The sequence below is a fragment of the Suncus etruscus genome, chromosome X, assembly GCF_024139225.1.
Source record: "Suncus etruscus isolate mSunEtr1 chromosome X, mSunEtr1.pri.cur, whole genome shotgun sequence".
Lineage (NCBI taxonomy): Eukaryota > Metazoa > Chordata > Mammalia > Eulipotyphla > Soricidae > Suncus > Suncus etruscus.
Genome location: NC_064868.1, coordinates 60,423 through 69,907, shown reverse-complemented (window position 1 = coordinate 69,907; position 9,485 = coordinate 60,423). Strand labels below are relative to the sequence as shown.

Below are 9,485 nucleotides of genomic sequence, written 5' to 3'. Positions count from 1 at the left end.
GAAGCCTCGCCCACACTCACTGCAAACATGGGGCTTTCCCCCCGTGTGTGTTCTCTGGTGTGGAATGAGACTTGATCTATGAAGGCTCGCTCACACTCCCTGCAAATATAGTGCTTCTGTCTAGTGTGTGTCCTATTGTGAATGATGAGTTGTGACCTCCGACTGAAGGTTTGCCCACACTCCCTACAAACATGGGGCTCCTTCCCTGTGTGTGTCCTCTCGTGTGTGAGGAGATGTGATCTCTGACTGAAGCCTCGCCCACACTGCTGGCAAATATAGGGTTTCTCCCATGTGAGTGCCCTCTGGTGTATCACATTTGATGCATCAGTGAAGCATTGCTCAGGCCTTACACTGTTTCTTAAAGTGCTTGGCATTGGTAATCCTTGATGCAATCTACCTATGTTCTCTGGATTCTCTTTATGTTCTGTTTTAGTGTTTTCCTTATTTGTCATTTGATGTTTATAAGCGCTCCCTACTTGATTGGAAGATAGTCCATAAAAGGCTTTTGACATTCTTTTATGCCACATCTTTTTAGCCAAAGGTATGCAGTTTTTTTATGCTTTTGACTTTCATGTATGTCATTTCTTGGTTTGTCATTATAGGGATTAGAAAGTTGTTGCTATTGGTTTTGATCATATGAATATTAATTCTCTGATTGACCTTGCTTTCTTACAGATGTTGCTGAGAGGATCTGAGAGGGATGACTTTGTTCCATGTGATAATTGAGTAAGTTCTGATTGAAGAAAGCCAAGTGAACAGAAGGGACATGGGTGGATTTCTGGCTTTGGTTCTGTTGAAAAAGGTAGATTATTGTCAGAGTAGGCTTCGCAAGGCTGTATGGACCATAACTCTATCTCCTGCTAAAGTCTGTTCTCCTAGATTTCTTAATTTGTTGATAAAATAAATTGCAACTTCCTGTTCTTAACTATTCTAATTTTTCTGCTTGGAATTTGAAGCTACTCCCGAGTTGCCCACTACTTATTCCATGTACTGGGATCTATGATCACCCTCGGCATGCTTGAACAATTGTTTGAAATAATGTACTATTCCTCTGGTCTCTAAACAGTCTGTTTTGTCATACTACTTGTATTCACTAAATATTGAAAATTCAGAAAATCTGTATCCAAAATCATTTGCTTTTTTTAGGCCAAACTGAACAGTGCTCAGGGGTTACTCCCATTTATGCAGTTATCAATTACTTCTGGTTGGCAGTAGAAAACCATATAGGATGCCAAAGACTGAGACTGGGTTGGCCCGTGAAAGACAAACACCCAACTCACCGTATTATTGCTATGATCTATATCATGGAACTTTGTAAGACAAGTCGTAAGTAGCTTTTCATACACATCACTCTGAAATTGCATTGCTTTGATTTAATTTCTAAAGATAAATTTACTCAAGAAGCACTTATTAAATGAGTTCACTTCATCCTAAGTGTCATCCTATGATAAATTTAATGAGTTCAATTTATCCTTAGTGTCATCCTATGATATCCTATGGTTGGATAACACTTAGCTTGAAATTGTAGTACCAGAGGCAAAATAGGGTTGTGCTTAAAGTATTATTTGTCAATAAATTTAAATTTGAGTCAGGACATCTAAAAAAGCATAATTAGAGCTTAGAAACATGGCACAGGGCTTATGGCATAAGCACGACCTTTTGCCAAACCCAATTTATCCATGAGAATGTACATGGTCATCCAAACCCAACCAGGAATGATTCCTTTGAACCAATCCAAGAGTAATCCCTGAATATAAATAGTGATAGCACATTCTCTTTCCTCAAAAAATCCTAAAGGGGGTTGGAGAGATAGCATGGAGGCAAGGTACTTGCCTCTTTTCCAGAAAGATGGTGGCTTGAATCCCGGCATCCTATATGGTTTCCCGTGCCTGCCAGGGGCAATTTCTGAGCATAGATCAGGGGTGACCACTGAGCACTGCTGGGTGTGATCCACCCACATACACACACAAAACCCAAAAAAATATCATAAAGGGATAGACCCTAGGAAAAGTAAAGCACAGTAAAAAAATGCTCTCCACATCTCTGTATTTATCACACCACTATTTACAGTAGCGAGAATTGGGAAATAACACAGGTGCCAGACAATAGATGAGTGCCTACAGAAACTGTATATCGACACAATGGAATATTATGCAGCTCTTAGGAATATTGAAGTAATAAATTTGATTATATATGGATGGACATGGAGATTATTATGCTCATATTTTGGGGAGGATTGGGGCCATATATGGCAGTTCTCAGGGTTACTTCTGGCTCCATGCTCAGATATCACTCCTGGAAAGCTGATGGGACCATTTTTGGATGCTGAGAATCTTCCTCAGGTTCATCCTGAGTGGGGCACAGGCAAGATAACACAATATTGCTGTGCTATCACTGTGGCCCCAATTATGCTCATATTATTATGAGGGACAGGGGCCAGTGCGGTGGCTCAAGGAGTTATCCATCTACCTTGCTTGCGCTAGCCTAGGACAGACTGCAGTTCACTCCCCTGGAGTCCCATATGGTCCCCAAAGCCAGGAGCGATTTCTGAGCACATAGCCAGAGCGTCACTGGTTGTGGCCCATTGGAATATTAGAAAAATAAAAGATGGTATGGTACTAATTATTAAAAACAATAGAAATGGACCCAGAAGTACCAGTTCATAATATGAAGCTTATCATTAAGAGCAGGGACTGTAGTTAGAGCACTCACTGCACTGAAAATTAGGATAAAATAATAGGGAGAGAAAAATCCTTAGTGTCATCCTATGAGAAAATGTATTAATTTGGTTGGATAGCACTCAGCTTGCAATTGTCGTACCAGAGGCAAAATAGGGTTGCGCTTAAAGTATTATTTGTCAATAAATTTAAATTTGAGTCAGGACATCTAAAAAGGCATAGTTAGAGCTTAGAAACATGGTACAAGATTTATGGCGTAAGCACGACCTATGACCAAACCCATAGGGAGGTGGAGTGAAGAGGGACATTTGTAGTAAAGAAGTTGCACTGGTGAAGGGTAGCATACATTTTATGATTATAACCCAAATATGAACACTTCTGTAACCATTATGTTTAAAAAAATTATTCATAAAAAAGAATTAGTTGAATGAAGCTTGGTTAAATATGGCAATGATGGTAGAGTGAATACTTGTTGTTTTCAGGTAATAGAACTGCTGTATGGAAAGGCAAGACAGGTTGGCAAGATCATTGTGAGGAAATTGGCAAATTCCACATTAAATGTGTGTTGGGCACACTCATCAATGGTTTAAAAGTACCAGCAAAGAAATAATTCTGAATGGTCTAGAAAGAAACACATCAGGGATAGTATTTGCCTTGTAAGTGGCTGAACTGATTTCAATTACCAACACTGAGTAATGTCACCTCAGCCCACCAGGAATGATTGATAAAGCACAGGGACAGGAAAAAACCCAAGTACCATCAGAGTGGACCATAACAAAAAAGTAGACAAAAAATTACTTCCTTGGGCATCACAAAAATACATAAAATCGAAGGGAAAAGGCAAAAATAAAGGAAAAAGATTGAGAGGCATTAGATGAAAATCCCAATAGGGGGCTGTGCAGCCATGTTGAAAGCACAAACATGGAATAAAGGCTCAGAATAACAAAATACGTTCTAAAAACTCATGGACATAGAAATTGAAAGAGAAAAGGCAAGACAGAAAATCTTCAGAGTATTCTGTAATTCAGCAACCCTGACAGTGAATGGAAGGAGGAGACTTCCTGCAGCAATAAACTGGGAAACTGATACCCGAAGTTCAATGCCCCAATCTTATGTACATCCATGATGTTCCATATTCAACTCAGAACCTGATCCAAAAATTCTTTCAACACTCACCTTCAAACATACATCTTGGTAGCCTCCCCAAAGCTCCACTTTCCAACCAGAAGATCAGCTCGGGCTTCAACCTGCAGTGCCCTGCCCAGAAGGAAAATCCTTGGGTTAAGGACAAGGAGACAGAGCCTGTGCATGAGTCTGCGTCCATAATGAAATCCGACAAATAACAGAATAGATGAAGAACAGATTCTTAGCTCTCCATGTCATGTTGGTTCTTGCACAGATGAGAGCAGGTTGAAATGACAGGAGGCGGTGGGTCATACAATGAGGGATGGGGGAGCAATATGTCAGTGCTGGCGTTTCACATGGTCAACTCAGTCATGATCACTAGCACTCTAGATGATCACAAAAACTTGTTAGGAGTAATCCTTGAACTCAGAATTAGAACAAGTCCTGGGGTCACCCACAGGTGTGGATGAGAATCCCTGGGTCATGAAATCACATCACTTTTGGCAAAAACCCACAGTGATCAAGGCAGACTCCTTGCTCTGTGCTGAGGCAAGACACATGGCAGGCTTAGGTAACTAGATGAAGAGCTGGCGATCAAACCCATTTTGGCCCGGATATGGCAAACCCAGGAAACAATGTATGATTCCTCTGGGCGCTAAACACACACTTAAAATATAAAGCTGAACTCCTCTAAGAAATAAAGTCAGGGCTGGAAAGTGGTAATAACAGGGATGTGCTTGACCTTGGGATCAGCTGAATCTGGGCACCTCCCTACCAGAATCCCAAAGCAAAGGCTCTAGGGCAGCTCTCATCTACTGCCTGCAGGTGCTTGTAGGTTTGCAGCATCACGTCTTTATAGAGTTTCCTCTGAGAGGCATCCAAGCATGGCCACTCCTTGGTTGAGAAGATTACGGCTACATCAGGGAAGGTTGCCATGTCCTAAACACACAAAGAGGAGGTTAGGTCCATGCTCACCCAGGGCATTGGGAGAGGACAGGACCTCCTAGATTCTTAGGAGTAATGGCCTTTCTCTTCTGCCATCTTAGATCACCCAGCCACCATTACCCTCTAAGTTTTTGGAGGTGTTGCTTTGCAGACAGATCACTCGGGGCCAATCCATGCACTAGACTCACTGAATACTAGTGGATGAAATGTTTGACTGCAGAACCTGAAGATGTTAAAATAGCAACTCATGACATGGCCCCAAATGCTAAACATGCACTGGCCCCTCCTGTCCCTAGAGCCCATCTTGCAGAATACATGGATCAGAGAAAGGAAATTCTGAATGAAATTCTGAATGAAACACTGAATGAATCAAACCTGTGCTTAGCATAATCAGCAATCCCAGTTCACTAGCTATTCCTTCTGCTGCAGGTCAAAATATCACAACACACAACAAGAATGCTTTCTTGAAAGATACTTTGCTTCTTTTTCCCAATTAGAACCACAAGCTACAGAACTGAGGACGAGGAGGCTTTGGAATCTCAAGTGAATTTTAGAATTTAGAAAGTAGATTTTAGAATATAGAATTTAGAATTTTAGAATTTAGAATGTATAATTTTAGAATATAGAATTTAGAATTTTAGAATATGGAATTTAGAATTTTAGAATTTAGAATGTAGATTTTAGAATATAGAATTTAGAATTTTAGAATATGGAATTTAGAATTTTAGAATACAGAATTTAGAATTTTAGTATAAAAAATTTAAAATTTTAGCATATGGAATTTAGAATATTAGAATATAGAACATAGAATTTTAGAATATGGAATTTAAAATTTTAGAATTTTGCATTTGAAATTTTACAAGTTAGAATTTTAGAATTTAGAATTTAGATTTTTTAGAATATAGAATTTAGAATTTTAGAATATGGAATTTAAAATTTTAGAATTTAGAATTCAGATTTTGGAATAAAGATTTAGAATTTAGAACTTAGACTTTTAGAACTTAGAATGTAAAATTTTAGAATATAGAATTTAGAATTTTAGAATATGGGATTTAGAATTTTAGAATTTAGAATTTTAGAGTTTAGAATTTAGAATTTTAGAATAGAGAATATAGAATTTTAGAATTTTAAATGTCAGTATATAGAATTTAGAATTTTAGAATATGGGATTTAGAATTTTAGAATTTAGAATTTTAGAGTTTAGAATGTAAAATTTCAAAATATAGAATTTAGAATTTTAGAATACATGAATTAGAATTTTAGAATTTAGAATTTAGAATTGCAGAATATAGAATTTAGATTCTTAGAATTTAGAATACAGAATTAAGAATTTTGGAATTCAGAATTAGGAATCCTAGAATTTTAGAATAAAATGTAGAGATTTATCAATATAGAATTTTATTTCATTACTTATGGGATATTGTGTTTCCTTTGTGAATTTTGGGCCATAGCAGGTGATGTGAATTGGTTTCACCTGGCTGTTTGGTTGCCAAGATACCTGCCAGCATATTCATTCAGTGAATACTTTTATATCATTGTCTGATTATGTAACCAGGAAAATCTTTCATAGAATGTGGTATATTTTATTATTTTCAATTATACAGAAGAATTTATGAAGTATAGGTATTATTTTATGAAATTTTGGTAAATTAATTAGTGAAACTACAGCATTGTGGGTATTTGTTTTCAGTGGGTTTCTAATTGGTCTTTCAATTGCACTTGATGAATTTGTTTAAGATTTTGTTTATCTCTCATATTTGGGGGGGGTTTGGGTCACACCCGGAGGTGCTCAGGGGTTACTCCTGGATGTCTGCTCAGAAAGAGCTCCTGGCAGGCACGGGGGACCATATGGGACACCGGGATTCGAACCAACCACCTTTGGTCCTGGATCTGCTGCTTGCAAGGCAAACGCTGCTATGCTATCTCTCTGGGCCTGTTTATTCCTCATTTAGTCTAGGAATTTTGTGTTTATACAAATTACCCATTTGTCTTTACTTGAAGCAATAAAGAAGATAGTATAGTGTTTTTAGTCTAAGTAGAAGTGTAAATGACATGATTAAGAGAATTGACCTTTGGGCCCTTAGAGAGAGAGACAGAGAGAGAAAGAGAGAGACAGAGAGAGACAGACACACACACTCACACACAGAATTACAAGCAACTGAGCCCAATTCAATCCCAGTAGCTACTGATCCATGATCACAGTGCCAAAGCAAGCCCTGAACACCCATGAGTGTGGCAGCAAATCTTATTCTAAAACATATAATAAAGACTGATTAAAGTGAAGAAACAGAAAAGAAAAAAATAAATTATGAAAGAATTTTAGACAGAGGCAAATACAAGTAAATGGTGCCCCTGAATAATAGAAACAAGTAATGAAAATAAAGCAAGCGAATTAAAGGCAACATCTCTGAACTGATGGAATAATTGAATAAAGACTTTGAAACATCTCATCATGTGCCAAGAAGAGTTCACGAAAAGACAAACACATCCAGACACATACAAATAATTTTTAAGCACAAGCATAAAAATAACCTATAATTATCTAAGCAGGAGAACAAGCTATCTTCAAATGAAAATAAATTAGGCTTTTCTAAAATGTCTCATTTGAAACAGGAAGTGGAAAAAACCATTGAAGAAATACCTTCAGAAAACTGCTGAAATATTTTAATTTATATATGGCTAGAAATGTAAAAGAATATAAAATGACACATCTAATATTTTCTAAAATTAGTTTAATTACATTGAAACTGACATGTACAAATGTAGAAATCAGAAAGATTAGCAAGAGTTAATTTAGGGGTACTGAACATTTCTTTGTATTCTGTTTAAAAACTTATCACCAAACAAAGGCAATATTGTAAATACTCTTGTGTGAATAACATCTACTTGTGCTCAGAATTTTAGCTCCTGGCTCTGTGCTCAGGAATGTCTCCTGGTACAGCTGATTTAACCATATGTAGTGCTGGGTATTATGTGTATAAGGTTTGGCCACAGCCATGACAAATACCTTGCCCACGGTATTTTACCTCTGACTCATAAGGTAAGTTCTTTGTTTTAGTTTTTGAGCCTTACTATTGGTGCTCAGGGATATTCTTGGCTCTGTGCTCAGGGATCACTCCTGATGGTGTTCAGAGGACCATATGTGGTTCCAAGGTTAGACTCAGATCAACCAAACCTTACTTTCTGTAGACTCTATCTGGCTCTAATAAATATTCTTAAATAACAGGAATATATATATATATATTTAGTAACTCATCAAAACAATATTGGTCTAAATTTCTGAATTCTAATAACAATAAATGCAATTAATTGCATTATTATTTATGCTGAATCAGAGAAAGTGAATCAGATAAGATTTTCTACTTAAATAAGAAAAATGGTTTACTCTTAATTTAGACAACTGAAGAAAAAGTTTAAATGAAAAGTTTTGTAAAAAACAAAGGTATTCCCGTTATTAAAATAGTATTAGAGAGACGGAACAGCAGTAGGGCATTTGCCTTGCATACAGCTGATCAGAACAAATGGTAGTTCAATCCCAACATCCCATATGGTTCCCCTTGACTGCCAAGAGCAACTTCTGAGAGTAGAGCCAGGAGAACCCCTGAGCGCTGCCAGGTGTGACCCAAAGCCCAAAATAAATGAATAAATAAATAAATAAATAAATAAATAAATAAAACAGTATTAGAAGAATATGGTCTTTTATAGATCCTGGAGAACAAAGAAGTAAATTGATTTAAAAGGAAAATACAAAATAAGGGTATATAATTAATTCTAAGAGTAAACACATAATCTCTTGATTTTCTAACTTTCTTATTGTTAAAATAACTGTTTATTAAGAATATTCTGAATATTCTCTGGTTTCTCTTCAGATCGCATAAATCTTTCACCTTTTACTAAAGATTTCTGTGGAGAGGAACAATTCTGAGTCGTAACCAATTTTTTGAGGCCTTGCTTAGGTAAGGCTAAGAAAAAAGAATATTCTGGAGCTGAAATTCCATGTATAATAAAATAGATTATTCTGTTAAGAATCTGGGAAGAAAATTTAATTAAATAAAAGCCATTTTTCCCCTTTGTTTCCCAACTCATTTTTCTGTTGACTCACAACACTCCATCTGGACATTGAATTATGGAGATTTTAAAGTTGGTTTTACCATCTCTTTTGTCTCTCTGTCATAGATATTCATGTAATGTCATATATAGTGATGCTTGCAGAAATTGACATAGTATGTTAGCTATAAGAACCTTTTTGCGTAAAATATGCTTCTAAATGGAAAGTAACAAAAAGTAAGACATTATTTTCAACTGTATATATTTCACAAATTTTCACACATCTAAGATTCATAAAAGCAGGCCAAAAAGAAAACAACACAGAATGGCTTCACAGATAGACCCAAAAGGATGATGTTTGTCAAGCAAGGAATGGTTGGATGAAAATATCGAGCAGAAATGTGTTTTTGGTATTGGGATGGCACAAGAACATTGGAGTGGAGAATGTCATAACTGAATGCACACATAAGCTTGACGTCACACACCAGAAAGTCTGGAAACCAAGGTTATGTTAATGGAAGACATAACAGTAAAAATGCAGAAACTGTGCCTTCATCACTTTACAGTCTTTTTCCTTGGAGGGAGGCAGCCCTGGTTGTTTTGATCGCTTCTGAACATCATTCTGCTCTAAATAATGCTAATTTTTGTTTACTCATAATGACCATTTGTACTTCCTCCAAACTGAGCCGA

General features: G+C 36.7%; 1 non-coding gene across 1 annotated transcript; it reads left to right on the top strand.

Annotated features, from left to right (window-relative positions):
* The first annotated feature begins 8,597 nt into the window (after positions 1-8,597).
* Positions 8,598-8,712, top strand: LOC126000086 (U5 spliceosomal RNA). The gene has a single exon (XR_007492453.1). It is a non-coding gene; the product is annotated as a U5 spliceosomal RNA (small nuclear RNA).
* Positions 8,713-9,485: the final 773 nt, after the last annotated feature.